This window comes from Loxodonta africana, chromosome 1, assembly GCF_030014295.1.
Source record: "Loxodonta africana isolate mLoxAfr1 chromosome 1, mLoxAfr1.hap2, whole genome shotgun sequence".
Lineage (NCBI taxonomy): Eukaryota > Metazoa > Chordata > Mammalia > Proboscidea > Elephantidae > Loxodonta > Loxodonta africana.
The window spans coordinates 96,622,571-96,642,409 of NC_087342.1; the positions used below are offsets into that span (position 1 = coordinate 96,622,571).

At 49.5% G+C, this 19,839-nt stretch overlaps 1 protein-coding gene across 18 annotated transcripts in view; it reads left to right on the forward strand.

The window, feature by feature from the left end:
* The first annotated feature begins 397 nt into the window (after positions 1–397).
* The window catches only part of PPARD (peroxisome proliferator activated receptor delta), a 79,655-nt gene continuing 60,213 nt past the window's right edge, over positions 398–19,839 (forward strand). For 5 of the 18 annotated variants that reach the window (XM_064285067.1, XM_064284968.1, XM_064285005.1 and 2 more), the window contains exons 1-2: positions 398–544; positions 4,929–5,012. The gene's annotated coding sequence lies outside the window, so the exon portion shown is untranslated. Of the gene's footprint in view, positions 545–4,928; positions 5,013–18,628; positions 18,703–19,839 lie in introns of all 18 variants that reach the window. The other 13 variants (XM_023540141.2, XM_023540142.2, XM_023540144.2 and 10 more) reach the window with 6 other exon arrangements.

Below are 19,839 nucleotides of genomic sequence, written 5' to 3' on the forward strand. Positions count from 1 at the left end.
TGGACAGAGCACTGGATTAAGATAGAGACCCGGGTTCTAGCCTCAGCATTGCTTCTTACAGCAAGTCACGCATCCTCTCTGGGACTAAGTTTCTCCACTGGAAGGATAAGGAGGTAGGACTACATGGCCTCTAAATTCCCTTCCAACTTTAAATTCCGTTTTGTGATACCTGACCGACTTGTTTCACCGGCCGCGGGAGCTCTCCTGCTCCTCGCCAGTTCCTTCCTCAGCCGGCTGCTTCCGCACCGTGCACCAGGGGGCGCTGCAGGCACGCCCAGGCAGCGTGTGGTGGGCGGAGTCGCAGAGTCAGTTTAGTCGCCAGAAAGCGCAGTAATTGGCGGCGGCTGGGGCGGAAAGGGGCGTGAAGAGGGAGGGTCGAGCTGCGCGGTGACATCACGCCGATGGGGGCGGGGCCGGGCCGCGCTCCCGGTGACGCTGCGGCCACAGCGGAGCTGGGGATTAATGGGAAAAGTTTTGGCAATAACCAGGGGATCCTGCGGAGCGTGCGGGATTGCGGCAGCGGCACTGGAGGTGGCCGGGACAGGTCAGTCCGGGCCGAGGAAGACGTGCGGGCAGGCGGCGGAGGGAAGCGGCAGGCCGGGACCCAGGCTGCAATCGCGGCTCGGGCGCAAGGCCCAGCGGGGGGTGTGGGGAGCTATCTGGGTCGGTGGACCGCGCTGCGGCCGCTTCCCCGCGCTCCGGCTCGGCAGGTCTGCGGCCGTTTGGTGGCATCTGTGCTGCCCCTGCGCCCCCAGCCCTTGGGTCTCCATCGCTGTTTGAGCCTGAAGCCCCGGCCTCCTTCACCCGACTCTGTCCCTTCTTGGGCCTCGTGGTGGCTCCGTCTCCCACTTCTGTGCACTGAGAGCCCTGTCCCGGGACCCGGAGTCCTTTCCCATTCCTCACTCCTGCCTCTGACTCTTTCCCTTCACCCCTGCTCTGGTGTCGGCAAATCCCTGGGCCAGAGCTCTATCTCTCCCACCTCTGCCTAGGCTCTTCTTGGGGGTCCTCTCCTCTGTGCCCCTCTGCCCCACTCCCTTGTCTCCTGTCTTGGTCCTCCCATCCCTGCCGGCTCAGTCTTTGCTCTTTTCGCATCCCTGTTTGCCCCTTCTCCCATTGCCTCTGGCTCTTCTTCCCATCGTCTTTTCCCAGGTGTTATTAGGCTTTTCCAGCCCCTGCCTGCAATCCCTGTCTACCTAAGCTCTTTCTATCCTGGCTCCCTCCGGAGGCCCTGCTTTTTTGTCCTCTCTCTGATTTCCCTCATTTGAGCCCCTGTTCCCTGTGTTCCTGTAGCCCACCTCCTCTTCTCTCCCAATTTCTTGCCTCTGCTTCAGGGAGAAACATTAGCTCCATACACTACCCTGCTGTCCCGTGACCTACAGTTGACATACCCATAGGGTGGAGTGGGAGTCCTCAGCCCCTGATTGAGGCTAGTGGCTGAATGTCTGAGGTAAATAGCAGGTTTGTCTGTGTGGGAGAACTTGCTGGAGTATTGCATCAGGGATGATGCCCAATTTGTAGTTCTTCAGATCTCGGCTTTAATAGCTCTCCTTTATGGGCCTGTGGATTTCCAGGAACCCTTGGGGAGACTGGCCGCTGAGTTGGGTGTATACCAGCGGTAGCTGGAGGCCTCTTCCAACTCTTTTCCCCTTCCTCATAACAGGGCTCTGTGCCTTTTCACTCTGTAAGTATCAAACACATTTCAATCATGATACCCCAGCCTACTTCTGCCCTGCTTCTCATCTCCCCCTCCCATACCCAATCCCAAAAAGCTGAGGGAAGTCTCTGCAAGGTATGCCCCAGAGAATGCCTGAGGTCTTCAACGTTTTTTCCTCTGTATTGGCTCCAGAACATTTTTTTTCTGTTTGGGTTTTGAAATAGATTGCTGTCCCCATAGCCTGGGGCTGGCCAGCATATGTCCCTTTTATTGTTCGTGGCTTGAAACCAGCTGCTGATCTTCCCTCCCATATCCCCTGACTGACTAAATGTGCCAGGGCCTCTCATGTCAGTCACTGAGTAGTTTCTCTTGGAGACCCTTCTCCCTTTCTTTTCCATGGGAGCTTAATTCCCTGTGGAGCCAAGAGAGAGGCCCAACCTGATGTTCTCTTCCCTTTGCGATGTTCTCTTCCCTTTGCCCAGGTATAACATGGGGTGTCAGGTTGATATCTGCCTGGGCAGGTTGTGGGATTGCATTATTTAGACCATATCAGGAACTTGAATTGTCTGCTTCCAGTCACATAGATCATCCTCCTGGGGCTAGAGTGACCACCACTTTTATGGAGTGTTTGGGTGTTTAACCTTCTTGCTTGTCAGAAAGTTCTTTTCCCATGCCTTCAATTCACGATCCTTTATCCTGCATTGGTCCCCTAGAGAGTTCTTTAGGAAATAACATAGCCACTGTTTCCACCCAATCTGATCCAGGAGGGTTCTGAAAGCGTGACTCACTCTCACATTTAGAAATGAAGGCCTGTTGTTTCACCTGGCTCCGTGTTTCTAGGTCTCCTCTTTTGAGGATCGTGCTTTCTGGTTTTGAACCAGAATTGGACACAGAATTGGCCACCTCCGGGAGCTGCGCTGGAGAGCCAAGGGAACCAGCTAGACCAGACATTAAAGTCTGGAATTCTCTTGTGCACTGACCCTCTTCTGTGAAAGGAGTGGGATTGTGGATGACAGAGCCAATCCACTTCTCCACTGGCCCCTGAACCCTTTCTTACATAGCACTTGGGGAAGATTTAGACAGAATAGGCCTGAAGGGTCCCTTGTTCCTATGAAAAACAGCCTCCCGGAGTTTTGGTGGGTTATTCTAATGAGGTTGAAGTCAAGTAATTTAGTCCAATCTCTGGCTTCCAAAGACTTTACCTGATTCTTTTGAACAGTTTGCTGCTCCTCTGTCTTTGTTTGTTAGCCAAGGTGGCAGGTGAGAAGAGAAGGTCTTGAGAAGAAGACAAGCCCGTCCATTTGGAGCAGCTTGGGTACCAGCAACCCTGGCCAGATAGCTTCTTGTAGTTTGTGCACTCCATCACCTTCTGAGTGCATAGTTGTGATTATCCATTATCAAGTTCCCATTCAGTGATTTTTGCAACACCTGGGTCAGCCCGCCTCTCTGTTTCAAAGGTGTGGCTGGACAGGCCCCTGACATTATTCTACAGACGGTGAAATCCTTCAGCTCCCTAGTTTAATGAACTGAGAACTCTTTTGCTTGGCTACCTTTCTCCTTGTCTCTCCACCAACTGCTTTTTTCCTCTCTATGCTGTATGCCTTAGCCCACTCAGGAAGAATTGCCCTGAATCAGTCTTCCAACCCCACCTGTGGTCCCTCAGAGCCCTTCCATGAGGGCCTGGTAAAAGGAGAGCCAGTGTTGGGTGCTGGCCTGGGAAGCTAGTAGCGCTCTGCTTTGGACAGAACACAGCTGTCCTGGCTGTTGTGCAAGCCGTCCTCAGCGCCTGAGGCTCCTGGTATGTCCTTGGACACTGCAGCGCTTCTTTCAGGAAGAGTTGAACTTGTGACTTCTAAGGGCTTCAGCTGCATTCTGTTGCCAAGGCCCACCTCCCTGGCACTCCCTGCAGGCTGGAAGGCTGAACTGCTTCTGTAAGGCCCGGAAATGCCAGCTCCTCTACCCACCATTGGCCACACTGGAAACACCTTCTTTCTCCCCAGCCAGCATCTCTGCATACTTTGTCCAGCTAGGCCCTTGCTTATATCATGTCAGAGTCCCTGTGCATAATGCCCTTTGTCTGTGACATGTTGTCCCAGATTGCCCAGTGCTTCTTGGAGATGGCTTGGTGCCCCTGAGCATTTTTTCTCTGTGTTTGGAGCCAGGTTCCAGGGTGGCAGAGGAGAGCCGGGCACTTGGCGTGAGCCTGGCATGGAGGAAATGGCCCCTTGCATCAGGTTTCAGACACGTGGGTCTTCTTCGCTGGCAGCTGGCTCCTGGCCATCATAACTCAGCAGGCTGGTGATGAGGATGTGACTTTGGTCCTGTATCCATGGGGCTTTGGTTAAGGAATCAAGCATGACTCAGGGCGTCTCCATTTATGAGCTGCCACCCACGGGAAGCAGCAGTCAAGAAATCAAGCAACATACTGCACTGGGCAAATCTGCCGCAAAAGACCTTTTTACAGTGTTAGAAAGCAAAGATGTCACCTTGAGGACTAAGGTGTGCCTGGCCCAGGTCATGGTATTTCAGTTGCTTCATATGCGTGCAAAAGCTGGACAATGAATAAGGAAGACCGAAGAAGAATTGATGCCTTTGAATTATGGTATCGGCGAAGGATATTGAATATACCATGGACTGCCAGAACAACAAACAAATCTGTCCTGGAAGAGGTACAACCAGAACGCTCCTTAGAATCGAGGATGGTGAAACTTCGTCTTATATACTTTGGACATGTTATCAAGAGGGTCTAGTCCCTGGAGAAGGACATCATGCTTGGTAAAGTAGAGGGTCAGTGAAAAAGAAGAAGACCCTCAGTGAGATGGAATGACACAGTGGCTGCAACAATGGGCTCAAACATAGATAGCAATGATTGTGAGGATGGCGCAGGACCGGGCAGCTTTTTGTTCTGTTGTACGTAGGGTCACTATGAGTCAGAACCAACTTGATGTCACCTAACTACAACGAACCCATGGGAGGTGATGGCCCCCAGCTCCTTCCTCACCTTGCCAGCTCCTTCTGCCCCACCTTGGTAAAATCAATAAAGCTGATGTCTGCTTACTTGGTAGTGAGTAGGCTCCTTCCAGGATTGGGAAATATTTGCTGACTCAGCTCGGAATAACAACATCTTAGGGTGTGTGTATATAAGGGACAGGGGTGGAGCAGTTTGCCTTGGGAGGACTCTGAGCCCTGGTGTTTAAGTATAACTTACTGGAGCTGCTTTTCTGACCCCTGGAGCCTCTCAGCTGAAGATTTGGGGTTTCTTTCTATTCCACAGCATTGTGTGGTGGTTTGGGCATGCACGTGGCACTCACACAGTGGCTTCTGCTCACCGACAGATGAGGACAGAAACACGAAAGAGGTAATCCCATTTCCCTTACTCAGGGGCCTCCCACAACTGACTGATACATCCCAGATTTAGGATCCTGGCCTAGGAGATGAAATAATTTCACGGGGGCTGAGCCCCAGATCCCAGTGCCTGTCAAAGCATCTACTACCCAGTGCTTACACATAGTAGGCTTATTAAGTAATTATTATTGTCTGTGGCTTGAGTTGGGGCCCTGGTGGTACAATGGTTAAGTACTTGGCTGCTAATGGAAAGGTCAGTGGTTTGAACCCACCAGCCACTCCACGGGAGAAAGATGTGGTGGTCTGCTTCTGTAAAGATTATGGCCTTGGAAACCCTATGGGCAGCTCTCCTCTGTCCTATGGGTTCACTGAGTCAGAATCAACTCGATTGCAACAGGTTTTTTTTTTGTTGTTTTGTTTTGTGGTTAGGTGGTGCAGTTGTTATGTGCTCAGCTGCTAACTGAAAGGTTGGTATTTTGAACCCATCCAGCAGCTCTGTGGGAGAAAGACCTGGTGATCTGCTCCCATAAAGATTACAGCCTAGAAAACCCTATGGGGCAGTTCTACTCTGTTATATAAGGTTACTATGAGTCAGAATTGCCTTGACGGTACCCAGCAATAACAACCAACATGGCTTAAGTAGTTTGTGGGGAGCATGAAGATTTTCTCCTTTGCACCCACTAAAATACAAACTCCACAAGGTCAGGGACTTACTTGGTTTCCTGTTGTGTCTAGGACAGTGCCTGGTGCAGAGGAGTCGCTGAACAAATAAGTTATTTGTTGAGTGAGTAAATGAATAAACTTTCTTCTTTGCCCATCTGGGTGCCTGGGGTGCCAGGCCACAAAGATGGTGTCCATTGTTCCCTATCATTTATGGAGCAAGTGTTTTGCCAGGCACAGTACTAGGTACTTGGGAACTGATGGTAATAAGAAGCAGATACAGCCCCTGCTTCACAGGTCTGTGGTTGGCGGCATGTGGGGGAGCTCCATTTCTACTGGGGCAGTGGGTCTCCACCAGCATCCGAACAATGCGCTGGGCTTCCCATTGCTGTGTCCCTGTTTGTTCTCAGGATGCCTGGCAGGTTTTATAAACTCCCAGAAGGGGAGCTCCAGGGAATGTGATGTTCATTGTACCCACTGCTTGGGAGGCTGGGCTGTGATGGGGTCCCTGCTGGGGGGCAGGGGAAACGTGGGGCTCCTGTCTGATTTGTTTGAATCTCTGAAGTTCAGTGGTTCTAGCAGCTGTTTATGAGCTTCACTTCCCTTTCCCTTCTTTAACACCCTGTGGGTTTTCCTGTTGTCAAACAGGGTGCTGAGCCCATGTGTCTGTCAGTCTGTGCAGGTCAGGTTGTTTGTGGCTCTTTCAGGAAGGCCTTGGGTAGGGGCCTCTCCTGTTCCCAAACCCATACCAAGTCCTTTCCTCTGAAGGAAACGTGAGGGAGGAAGAAGGGGGGTTGAAGGGCTCTGAGGTTCCCTGAGAGGGAAGGAGGTAGAAGTTTTCCCTGAGCAGGGAGAGCTAATGAGTTGAGTTGATTTGCTTTGAAGTTTGTTTCAGCAGAAGCTTGCCACAGTGACAGCAGTTGTACATGTCCGGGGCCAGTTGTCCAGTTCATCCCTTAGCTTTGAGCTTCTAGTCCCAGCTAGTTTTCTTTCCTAGTTTCCACTGGCAAAAGTGAGGCTATAGCTTTATTGGATTGTTGAGTGTTAATCTCAAAAAGCTGTGATAGTTGCCATTTTAGTCTTTCCCATATGAGGCACTTTTGTGGACTAGGTGCTGTGACAGATGTTTCTGACATGGTTCTTGGCTCCCACTTCCACACCCCAGGGGTGTGGAACCCAATCGGAAAGTTAAGCTTTGAAGGCTGGGATTTTTGGATTTGAAAGAAAAAGAAGGGATGCCGTAATGCACTGACCTGAACATGAAGAGCTGTGTAATGGGCGATGAGGACCCCCATCCTGAGGCTGGGCTCCCAGGGCCATTCATACACTCTAAGTCAGGGAAGGGCAACCTTCATCTGGTTCAGAAAGTATTTCTCCCTTAGAGCCCAGCTCAGCAATAAGGGACAAAGCAGTATTTAGTGAGGTTCTTTTTAGTCCTTACAGAGAAGAAAATGAAGAGGAGGACATTTAGTCAGCTTGGTTCATTGATGGGCAAGGCCCTCCTCAGAGACCAGCTATTACTTCTTTTTATTATTGCCTACGTGAGATATGGAGCCCTGGTGGTGCAGTGGTTAAGAACTTGGCTGCTAACCAAAAGGTCAGCAGTTCGGATCCACCACCTGCTCCTTGGAAACCCTATGGGGCAGTTCTACTCTGTCTTATAGGGTCGCTATGAGTTGGAATGAACTTGATGGCAACGGGTTTGGGTTTTGATGTGAGATATTGGAGCCCCTGGGTGATGCCAAATGGTTAACATGCTTGGCTTGAGTTGGCAGTTTGAGTCTACCCAGAGGCACCTTAGAAGAAAGGCCTGGCAATCCACTTCTGAAAAATCAGCCATTGAAAACGCTGTGGAGCACATTCTACCCTGACACATATGGGGTCGCCATGAGTTGGAATTGACTTGATGGTAGCTTCTTTTTTTCTTGCCTTTTTTTTTTTTTTTTTTTAATGTGAGAACTAACAACAATGATCATATACCTCGCCTGTATATATTATATTTCAGGGGAAAAGTATACCTCCTCACAATACCCACTTCTAGAAACCACTGTTAGGAAATTTCTAGTAGTTGATAGAGACCATTGAATGCCGGTGAAGGAGTTCGTACTCGGTCCTTGGGCAGCAGGGAGCCATTGATGGTTCTGGAGCAAGGACTGACACTAACACAGTATTACAAAAAGGTAGATTGTATGGAGGTAGAGATGTTGGGTGGGAGACAGCTACAGTGGTCTAAATGTGAGAAAATTCTTCATATTAAATCTGAGTTCTTCTGGTTGCGATTAAGCGTATTACTTTTAATTAGCCACACAGATTAAGTACCCAGGCATGGATGGAGTAACTCCCGCCCCCACCCATTTAGGGCTCTTGATTCACGGGAGAGAGTAATTGGAGGATTCAGAAAGTTAGAAGGCAACTAAATTTAGGTTTTATTGTCAGGACACATAGAAACTTAAACACAAGCTATTAAAAAATAAAAAGCTAAAGCTCCACCCTGAGAGTATGGCCCCTGGACACCCTTTTAACTCAGTGCTGAAGTCACTCCTGAGGTTCACCCTTTAGCCAAAGAGTAGACAGATCCATAAAACAAAACAAGACTAAATGGGCACACCAGCCCAGGGGGAGGGACGAGAAGGCAGGAGGGGACAGGAAAGCTGGTTTCAACCCAGGGCTGAGAAGGGAGAGTGTTGACATGTTGTGGGGTTGGCAACCAATGTCACAAAAACAATATGTGCATTAATTGTTTAATGAGAAACTAATTTGCTCTGTAAAACTTCATCTAAAGTACAATTAAAAAAAGATAAAACTTCATCTACCCCCACTAACAGTGTTTCTATCAGTATCATAGACCATTAAGTGAGAAGAGGAGAGGGAATGACAAATTAAGAGAATCGCAGGGAGAGGGACAGAGAGGGGAATACCAAGAGAGGAAGAGAGCAAAGAAAATTAATTTGAAGGAGGACAAGTCTGGAGAACTACTTAAGGAGGCTGAGAGAAGACCCTGTATAGGATGAAGTGCTCGCAGAGCTGGCTCATCCTGTGGTTCCCAGAGGCCCTGGCTTCTGGGTGTTAACACCTAGTGTCCTTGCCCTTTCTCTGCAGCTCTTCCATTGTCTGTGAAGAGGCCATGGGAAGAGCCTACGGAAATTTGGTGTTGGGCAGACCTGGGTGTGACCATGCGTTTGTGACTTAATGTTCTGCGCCTTCGTTTCTTCTCTGTTAGTGATTAACGTGAACCTCAATAAATGCTGGCTTGTCCCTTCCTGCTGAGCTAGGTTCTGAGTTGGTGAGCTCAGGGAGAAATGATTTTCTGAACCAGGTGAAGGCTGCCCTTCCCTGACTGGATGGCCCTGGGAGCCCAGCCTCAGGTTGGGGAGTCCCCATCTGCAGTTAAACAGCTCTTGGTGTTCAGAGCAGTGCGTGGCGGCAACCCCCTGTTTTTCTTTCAAGTCCAAAGAACCCAGTCTTTAAAGCCTAACTTCCACCAATCTTGTCAGCAGCTCTCTTGAAAGTCATTACTGAATTCTCCACAGCTAATAGCAACTGAAGGGAGAGGCTCTTAGGTGTCCTGGGAAAATTGCCTTGTACTTAAATTCCTCCTGTATCGTTATATAGAAATACATATCTGAAAACTGATTTTTATTGCTTTTGTTTGTGGTCTGCTGTGATCCTTTGACCCTTATCTTCTGATCGTTGCTTTTGGCACTTTCCTCATCCACAGCTTGTGGCCTCAGAGGCACAGAGTTACTTAGCTGCTACTATGATGGAAGTACAAGCCAGCTTTGCTCTTCCAGTCGGCAGCATTAGCTGAGCAGGCCTCTCTGCATACCCAGAGCTATGTGGGCCCACTGTCTCCTCACAAACAAGCTTATTCACCGACGTTGAATTTGCCAAAACACATAGCTCTACTCCTCGTTCCCTTTCTAAACAGGCAAGGTTGGTTTTCCCAGTTTCCCTTAATTGCCTAAGACAGTTTCTTGTTTGTGACTCTCACTGTCTTTACCTCCAGTTCCATTTACTCTAGCAAACGGATCCTTAGCCCCAGCATGATTGACATTTGGGGCTAGATAATTCTTTGTTGGTGGGGGAGCTGTCTGTGTTTGGTAGGATATTTAGCAACATCCTTGGCTTTTACCCCCTACATGCCAGTAGCAACCATCTCCCCAGTTGTGACAACCAAGAATGTCTCCAGACATTGCCAGATGTCCCCTGGGAAGCAAAATCACCCCTAGTGAGAACCAATTGTTCAATCACTTTTCTACTAGATATTGCTGCCCAGCTGGGTCCCTGGTGAACATTACCCGCCTCAGTTACCTTACTGGGATCCTTGAGGGCTTTGGAGAGGAGTAAAATGGTTCATAATTAACAGCATGTCCCAGCCAGGTAAGAAACCATAGATAGGAAGTGTCCAAGGTGCACATCTCCTGGAGTGTTTGTGCCTCTCAAGCTCTGCTTTCCAAGTCTTTTAGTGTCCTACAGCTTTCAGAGTGCCATTGAGAACAGAGTTGGTAACTTGTGGCATGTGCACTACAGTTAACCTGTCCATTCCTGGTGTTGGACATTACCAGGTGATCTTGGCACTGTAATGACAGCACTCTTCCTCTCCAAGCCCAGATGAGTCCTCAGAATCCTCCATCCCAGGCAGCTCTGCCAGTTGGCCCATGAGAGGGAGCTTATCTGCTATCTCTGATCTAGAGTTTGTTCGTCTGGCCCAGGCCATTCCTTTGTGGCTCCTTCTCCTATAAAAGCCTTCAGGACAGTCCAGCAATCCTGATGGGTTCCCCTTGACCCTCAGTACATGTAGCCTGGGATGGACTCCTGAGCAGTTGGTGTTAGAAGTGGCCACTGGGGGCATCAGGTTGGAGAAGAGAAAACTGCCCCTCCCTTCTAAAGAGGTCTTCCAAGGGCCAAAATGCTCAGTTCCAAAAAATCACTCCACTCTCCCTATTAGTAGCAAGCAATTACAGCAAAAGAAAGACCCTGGCCCAGGGATGCTGCGAAGACTCCCGATCCGACTCTCGTGTGGCCTAGGAACTGAACTGTATCTCTTCCAAACTGTTGAAGTTTGTCTTCCTTGGTGGTAGGCTGAGTAATGGCCCCCAAAGACATCCAGGCCCTAACCCCCTAAAAAACCCCCTGGAACCTGTGAATGTTACTGTATATGGTAAAATGGACTTTGCAGAAGTGATTAAGCTAAGGATTTTGAGATGAGGGAGATTATTTTGGATTAGCCAGGTAGGCCCTCAATGCAGTCACAAATGTCTTTGTAAGAGGGAAACTTGACACAGAAGAAGAAGACAGTGTGACCATTGAGGCAAGATGCTACTCTGCTGGCTTTGAAGGTGGAGGAAGGGGCCACAGAATGCAAGGACGATAGCTCTAGGAACTGGAAAAGGCAAGGAAACAGATTCTCCCCTAGAGCCTCTGGAGGAAGTGTGGCCCTGGTGACACCTTAATCTTAGCCCAGTGAAACTGAGTTTGGACTTGGGACCTTCAGAACTGTAAGAGGATAAATGTGTTTTGTTTTAAGCCACTGAGATGGTGGTGATTTGTTATAGCAGCCACAGGAAACTAATACAGGGCTCATCCTCTCCCAGGCATAGGTGGGCACTTGGCTGATCCTGGCTCTCATTTTAAGGCAGTCTTAGAACATCCCTCACTTTTATGCAACTAGGAAGTTCTAGACCCAGTCCTTTAATGAACTAAGATTTAAGAATCTGTACACTGTGGAGGCGGGGGGGACCTTTAGGGAGTTCTTGGGAGCAAAAGAGCAGGCCTCGGATGGTATCTGATCATTTCTTTTGGAAACCATCCCCCACGCCTTTAGATCAGACTGTTGAGGTTCCATGATTAGTTTCAAGTCTAACTCCAGTGCCATTTTCCCCATCTCTCTTCCTTCCATTCATTCAACAGGCATATATTGACACCTACTGTGTGCTGATGGTGTAGCGGCTGAGAGCTCGACTGCTAACCAAAAAGGCAGTTTGAATCCACCACTTACTCCTTGGAAGCCCTGTGGGGTAATTCCGCTCTGTCCTATAGGGTTGCTAGGAGCTGGAATTGATTCTATGGCAACGGATTTTGGTTTTTCTGGTTTGGTACTAGGTGCTAGGCACTGTTCTAGGCACAGGGGATAAAAGGATGAACAAAGCAAATTTAAAAATCTCATGGTGGTGGTGGGAGGAGAGGAAGGAGATGGCATTAAATAAAATGGCGTGTCAGATGGTAATAAATGCCATATAGAAAAATAAAGCAGGAAAAGGGAGTAGTGGCAGTTTTAAATAAGGGGCCTTGGAGAAGACCTCACTGAGGTGATATTTGGGCTGAAGGAGGCGTGAGCCATGCGTGGGAAGAATCTTCAAGGCAGAGGGAAAGCAAGTACAAAGGCCTTGAGGCAGGAGCGTGGCTGGTGTGTTTGAGGGCTAGCAAGGAGGCCAGCATAGCTGGAGCCAAGTGAGGAAGAGAGGAGATGAGGTCAGAGACGTGATTTGGAGCCAGATCACCATGACCGTTAAGCACTGTATGATCTTTTACTACGCTGATCCTTTGCTCTATCCCTCCTCCCTTCTCACACCACCTTTATGCCTTTTGTTCATCAACTCCATTCTATAGAATCTTTGTCATGTCACACCTAGGGAATATCTGCAGGAAAAAACAGTCAACTTAAAATATCAGAAGAGAAAAAAAGCCATATCCTCCTTCTTTATTATAGAAGCAGTTCCACTGTTAGTGGTGATGCGGGACTGTGTACCTAGAGATGCAGGCCAGCTGCTCCCACCAGACAGTGCTGAGGCGGTGTCAAGGGGTCCTCACTGCCATCATCCTCCTTCTTAGCCCCATGAGGACCTCCAGGCCCCTCAGTCTACCATTTCTTCCTACTCCTCTGTTCCTGGTCTATCCAATGTGGGTCTCACCTGGATGTGTGCCCACCTGCGATGCTTTAACAGTCACCTCACATCCCTGCCCTCTGCTCCGCTGGGCAGCCAGGTCCTCCTCCCAGGGCAGCAGTGGTCAGCCTTCCCTATTACTCAGCCTAGGTGGCTGGGGACTGCCAGAGAGAGAACATGAGCACATGGCTGGTGCCACTGCACGTTTATGGTTATCGCTTGGTCCCTCAGTCCTCACAAGCCACTCCACATCCCTGGGGGTGGCCACACCAACCCTCAGGACTCCGCTTCATCAGCCTCAGTAGGGGATCCTGCTTTCATGCTCATCCTTACCCCGTTCCTTCTGTTTCCAAAGATGAGTGGAGCCCTCCAGCTACCCGCCTGATATCAGCCCTTTGCCTCTAGGTCCTCACAGTGTTTTTAGTTTCTAAGAATCAGATCCCAAAATATCAAGTAAAGCCCAGGTTGAAAACCCACTGTCCCCCTGGATAGTGACTCCATGAGTGTTTCTGGTGCTCTGGCCACTTTCCAAAATGCCAGTCTGTCAACGTTCCATGGTAAGCTTCCTTGTCATCTGGAGGCCAGCGTACAAATGATCTCCGTGGATTAAATCCTTCATGCTTGTGTCCCTGATTTTATATTCTTAGGTGACTGTCCAAAACCTACTTTAAATGATGGGGCAAAAATATCTTTAGTAGGAAACAAATTGACCAATAGTAATTTCTAGTTCCCAAGTGAAGAAATAAATCCCCAAACTACAGGCAGAATGCATCCAGCTAAAATTGTAGTAATTCATCCATGTTTATATTCCATTATAGTAGTGTGCGGAAACCCTGGTGGCGTAGTGGTTAAGTGCTATGGCTGCTAACCAAAGAGGTGGCAGTTCGAATCCACCAGGCGCTCCTTGGAAACTCTATGGGGCAGTTCTACCCTGTCCTCTAGGGTCGCTATGAGTCGGAATTGACTCGACGGCACTGGGTTTTTTTTTGGTTATAGTAGTGTGCAGTTTTCCACGGCTTTTCGTTTGTAATGAAAAGTAATTTTATTGTCACCTTAACACTCTCGTGTATTTACAACATATATATACAGTTTGCCTTTCATCACCTCGTAGGGAGGGGGCATTGGTGGTTCAGTGATAGCGTGCTCGCCTTCCATGAGGGAGACCTGGGTTTGATTCCTGGTCAGTGCACCTCATGCGCAGCCACCACTTGTCTGTCAGGGGAGGCTTGTGTGTTGCTGTGATGCTGAACAGGTTTCAGTGGCTCTTCCAGACTAAGACAGACTAGGAAGAAAGGCCTGGCGATCTACATCTGAAAATCAGCTGGTGAAAGCCCTAAGGATCACAATAGTCTGATCCCGTTGTGCATGGTGTCACCAGGGTCAGGGGTCAACTTGACAGCAGCTAACAACAACAACCTTTCAGGGTGTCACCGTTCAGAAAAAGGTAGTCTGTTTTCTAGCCCATCCCTGACCCAGTAGGCATATGAGCACCCAAGCCCAGCCCTGCCTCTGTCCCCTGCAAGCTTATGATAGCTGTGTCTTTTCCCTTTCTAGCAGGACCACCTGTGTTTGGTTCACTTTTGTGCCTCCACCCTGGACATGTTGTAGATAACCAAGGAATACTTTTCACAGGCTGGTTCCAGCACTCCCAGAGCTCCAGTCTTTCTCTCTGTGGACTGTAGCCTGGGCCTCGTCCTCTCTGCTTCCCACCTCCATCGTGTGAGAGAATTGGTTCATCCACCACTGATGTTCTCTGTGAGCCTGAGACCTTCCATGTTGAGTCACGAGTGAACAGCCCGCAACACCCTCAGCCGTGATGGATGTTCTTTAGCCAACACCAAAGGCCATCTCCCCAGAAATCGGCTCCTTGATAGAGCCCTCCAGTGCCTCAGGTACCTCAGGCATTTGTCAGAAGGAAGGATGACTGGATGGCTGGACTCTGAGGCCTTCCCACAGAGTGGCCCTGGCACTAGCCTACACCAGAGCCTGTCTGGGAATCCATGTCATGGGGTAACAGTCAGACTTCTTTAGACGAAGCTTTTGCTCTGTAGGAAGTGTAATCCAATTGTTCACCTAAGGACCCCTTTCCTAGTTGTTGTCCCTCACTTTGTTTGAAGCTAATGAAAACGACCGAGATATTTGACTTTGGCAAAGCCTTCCCAATTGCTTCATCACTGCTCCTCTTCCCCCTACCCCAGTCCCCACCAGGGGTATGAGTAGGGCTCCGTTCTCACTCCTCTGGCTCAGCACCTACCACAGTATATTGGGGTTATTGCCAGATTCTAGGTTCTGCTATTGGACTGTGAGCTCTTCAGGAGCTAGGTTCACCACGCTCCCCACCTGTGTCTAATCCCCCTTTCCATCCCCAGCACGGCCACACAGTAGATACCTAGTAACTGTCTGAGTAGAATATGGCTCCCGTGTTTTGAGTGCCCCGTGCTAATCACTTTACATGCATCACGTTGTTTAATCCACACCACAGCCCTGAGAGGTAGGAGTCGCTGTACCCACTTTACAGATAAGGATGCTGAAACTCAGACTGGTTAGTGAAATTGCCTAAAGTTGCACAGCTAATAGGTGACAGAGCTGAGATTTGAACCCTGGTGATAAAAGCCCGTGTTTTCTTTAGTCAGCACACAGCAGGGGCTGACAGACAAATGGCTGGTTGAATCTAATTGTTTCAGTTTGCAAAGTACCTGCTTGACTGGCTAGACTGGTGTTGGCTTCAAAGAACACTCCCTGCTTTCGAGCACAGCCGAGTTGTTGATCACTGAGCAGAAACAAAACTTGGGCAGGCCTTGGCCCCCCTGCAGTCTTATTTCAGGTCACTGGGCAGAGAAGGCCCTGAGAAGGGCCATGCTTAGTGGCTCCCTGGATCTGCTCCAAGGCAGTCAGCAGCCCCCTAGAACTGTAAGAAGCTGAACAACCAACATGTGAGCCAGGCATGTTGGAGGGTGGGGTGGGGGCGGGGGGGCTCTAGCAGAAAAAAACAATCTCTGCTTTAAGTGATTAATCAGCCTGCTTTCAGTCTGGGAAGGGGAGTGGAGAAAAACATGACCCAAATGTGCACAGATAGAAGGAAGGAAGGGAAATCGCCTGTATTCAGCTCCTCCTTTGGGCCAGGCATTTCCCCATGGATGAGCTCACCTGCCCTCATACCAGCCTGCAAGATGTGGGTGTTAGTATGCCCATTTCACAGATGAAGCAGCAAAGGATCAGAGGTTAAACAACTTGCTCAAGTCACACAGCTAACAAGTGGCAGAGCTGGGGTTCGGGCCCTTTGAGGCGCCTATTCTTCTCAGCTCAGCAACTCTGCCCATCCTGCCGCTGTCATCTGTAGCCTGGACTTTACAGCCTGTGTGTGTGTGTGCGCGCGCGCAAGTGGGTGTCCACAGGCTTGTGAGCAGAGGCTGCGGGGGGTCAGGGCTCTTGGGTCCCTGCCCTGTTCAGCAACACGGGCCTTATCCAGACCAGCAAGATTTACTGTGTTCAAATTAGCAATAGCATTATGTTTTTCTCTTTCTTGCACCTTGCCTTCCTGGTTTATTTTTAGAGCACCTTTTCTATTTCTGTTCCCACTTCCTGGCTGGAGACAGGGTTTGGGGTGCAGGGATGGCATTGGGAATCAAAAGAAGCAGGCAGAGGTGGCGTCTCAGAAGTGGCCTTGGTTGGGCTCTGGTACTGTGCCTACCTGCCCATCTTGCCGGCCCTTGCAGTCCTTACCCTCAGAAACAGGCAGTGAGCTAGAGATACAAGGGTAACACATGCTACTTCCTGCTATGCTCCAAGGGGAAGCTCACGGCCTTCTGAGAAGCCAAAGAAATGAGGAGTCTGGCTATCTCTGTGTCACAGCTTCCCTTCTAGACTCTGGCCCAGGCACCAAAAAAAAACCCACTGCTGTTGAGTTGATTCCGACTCATAGTGACCCTATAGGACAGAGTAGAACTGCCCCATAGAGTTTCCAAGGAGCACCTGGCGGATTTGAACTGCCAACCTCTTGGTTAACAGCTGTAGCACTTAACCACTACACCACCAGGGTTTCCTGGCCCAGGTATGGGCCAGAAATAGTAGAGAAGATAACCTCTTTCAATGGGTCATGCTCCTCTCTCTACCTGGGTCCTGCTCTTTCCATGAACCTCCCAGAGAGGTTCTTTCTCCTTCCACCTGGTCTGCTTTCCCCACCTGGCAGTGCGCAGGCCAGGTGGTTTGACAAGTTCCAACGTATCTAGCCACTATGCCATACCAACACCTTTGTACCAGCAGCTGCACGGCTCCTTGGCACCTCCCTGGACAATGGATGGGAATCTGAGCATAGTAGTCACTGGACAGCAAGGGGAAAGATGTTCCCAGCATCCTTAGGATCAATAGCTCAGATTTCATTCCAGAAACACAACTCTGAGTCAGGGGGAAAATTGAAGATGGCGTATTGTGGGGGGAGGGGGTAGAATGAAATGGAGTCTCTGGCGGTAGGAGAGGAGAAGGCCTATCTCTCTGAGCCCTAATAGTGAGTGAGATTTGGCATCTCAGCTTCTTTCTGGGCAGCTTTGGTCTGCACACTGGCTGGGCCAGGAATTCACACTCAAGCTCAGGCTGATTTCATATGCTCTGTGTTTCCCATGGGCCTGACTGGATCATGCATACTTCCTTGGGATCCTGGCCCTGGCGAGACTCATACCGTCTGGGGGATTCAGACAGAGCAGCTTCCTGTCCGCCTCCTCGAAGCCTCCACTGCTTGCCTCCCTTCCTCCACTCCTGAGCTATAATTAAGTTCCTATGTGAAACCCTATCCCTCAGCTGACACATGCTGTAACCACAGGCCTGATCATTGGGCAGCTCGTCTGGGGTGACTCCTGGGGCTGGTGTCTTGGCCTCCAGACAGACTTGGGTGGGTCTGAGTAGGTGGCGGGGACCCGCCAGAAAAGGGCTAGGTCCAGTGAGGCAGGGGCAGGCCTTGCGCAAGAGTCACAAAGTGGTAAGTCATGGGAGAGGTGCAGGGCTGGGTGAGCAGTTGGGGAGCCGGGGAGTGCCAAGGGGCACAGAGATGGATGAGACAGACAGGCGGGGTGGGAAGGCGTGGACAGCAGGCCTCTGAACCACTGAGCCACGAGGCAGAATGGCAGCTATTTATTTATTTTTGAACAGGTAATTTGTGACGTGGCACAAAATTCAAAACGTATTCCCTTTTTTCTTCCCTAGACTCTCAGCCACCCGATACCCCACAACAACTTTCATTTGTGAGCGTGCACCTTTATAAACCAAACCAAACCCATTGCCATCGAGTTGATTCCGACTCATAGCGATCGTGTATAGTCCTTATTGTTGTCTTATTACTTCTCAGGCATGTGCAGATCGCTGGTTGCTGTACTTGCCGGCCTGGCCTTTGCTTCACTTATTGGACCTTTACGTGTCAGTACATGGAGAGCCTCCGCATTCTTTTACATGGCTGCCTCATCTGTTGTATGGATGTGCCATTCCCCTCTTTTTTATTTTATTTTTTAATTGTGCTTTAGGTGAAAGTTTACAGAGCAAATTCGTTTCTCATTAAACAATGAATACACATATTGTTTTGTGACATTGACTGCCAACCCCACCACGTGTCAACACTCCCCTTCTCGATTTTAGGTTCCGCATTTCCATTCGTCCAACTTTCCTATCCCCTCCTGCCTTCTTGTCCTTGCCCCTGAGCTGCTGTGTCCATGTAGTTTCATCTACATGGTTGAACTATGTGTGTTATTGTTTGTCTTATGGGCCTGTCTAATCTTTGGCTGAAGGGTGAACTTCAGGAATGACTTCAGTACTGAGTTAAAAGGGTGGCCGGGGGCCACACTCTCAGGGTTGCTCCAGTCTCTGTCAGACCGGTAAGTCTGGTCTTTTTTTGTGAGTTTGAACTTTGTTCTACATTTTTCTCCAGCCCTCTCCAGGACCCTTTGTTGTGATCCCTGTCAGAACAGTCAGTGGTAGTAGCCGGCACCATCTAGTTGTGTTGGACTCAGTCTGGTGGAGGCTGTGGTAATTGTGGTCCATTAGTCCTTTGGACTAATCTTTCCCTTATATCTTTGAATTTCTTCTTTCTCCCTTGCTCCAGACAGGGTGCGACCAGTAGACGTATCTTAGATGACTGCTCTCAAGAGTTTAAAACCCCAGACGTTACTCACCAAGGTAGTATATAGAACATTTTCTTTATATGCTGTTATGCCAGTTGAGCTAGATGTCCCCCAAGACCACGGTCCCCAGCCCTCAGCCCAGTAACTCGGTCCTTCAGGGAGTTTGGATGTGTTTGTGAAGCTTCTATGACTTTATCCCCTCTTTATTGATGGACTTTTAGGTGACTTCCAGTCTTTTGCTGCAATGTGACATGAGTCTTTCACACACAGATAAACAAACAGATTGATAATGATACAGTGTGATAGGTGCAGTGATGGAAATGTGTGTGGGGACACTGGGAGGAGGAAGGAAAAGGGTCTCAGACTCTGGTTGACAGATCCACAGGAAGGTCTGGGTGAGGCCTTGTAGGATGGACAGAATTTCAGCAGCTGAGCTGCTGTAGGAAGGGCAAATGTGAGTAAGGGCTTTTGAGGAGCCGCAGCCAGGTGTGATTGGGCAGATCAAGAGTATTAGTTATCTATGGTTGCATAACAAACTACTCCAAAACTTAGTAGCTTAGAACCACATTTATTATCTCATAGTTTCTGTGGGTCAGAAATCTGGGTGCACCTTTTCTAGGTCCTCTGGCTCAGGGTCTCTCACAAGGCTTCAGTCAAGATGTTGACTGGGGCCTCAGCCATCTCAGGATTCATCTAGGGCAGAATCTGCTTCCAAGCTCACTCAGTGGTCATTGGCAGGACTCTGTTTCTCGCAGGTTGTTAGACTCAGCGGCTCAGCTCCCCAGTGGCTTTTGGCCCAAGGCCACCCTCAGTTCCTTGCCATGTGGGCCTCTCCATAGGACAGCTCACAACATGGCAGCTGGCTTCATCTGAGTGAGCGAGTGAGAGAGGGTACCTGTCTTAGGCTGGGTTCTCTAGAGAAGCAAAACCAGTAAAGCTTATAAGTATACAATATAGAGAGAGATTTATATCAAGGAAATGGTTCACATGGTTTTACAGCCTGGAAAGCCCCAAGTCCATGGATCAGGCTGGAGGCTTCTCCTAATTCACATAGCCACAGGGGCTGGTGAACCCAAGATCGGCAGGTCAAACAGCGCAGCTCTTGCTCACAGACAGGGAAGACTGATGAATCCCAAGATCGGCAGGCAAGATGACAGGAAAGCTGCTAGCTCAAGTCCCAAGAACTGGAAGT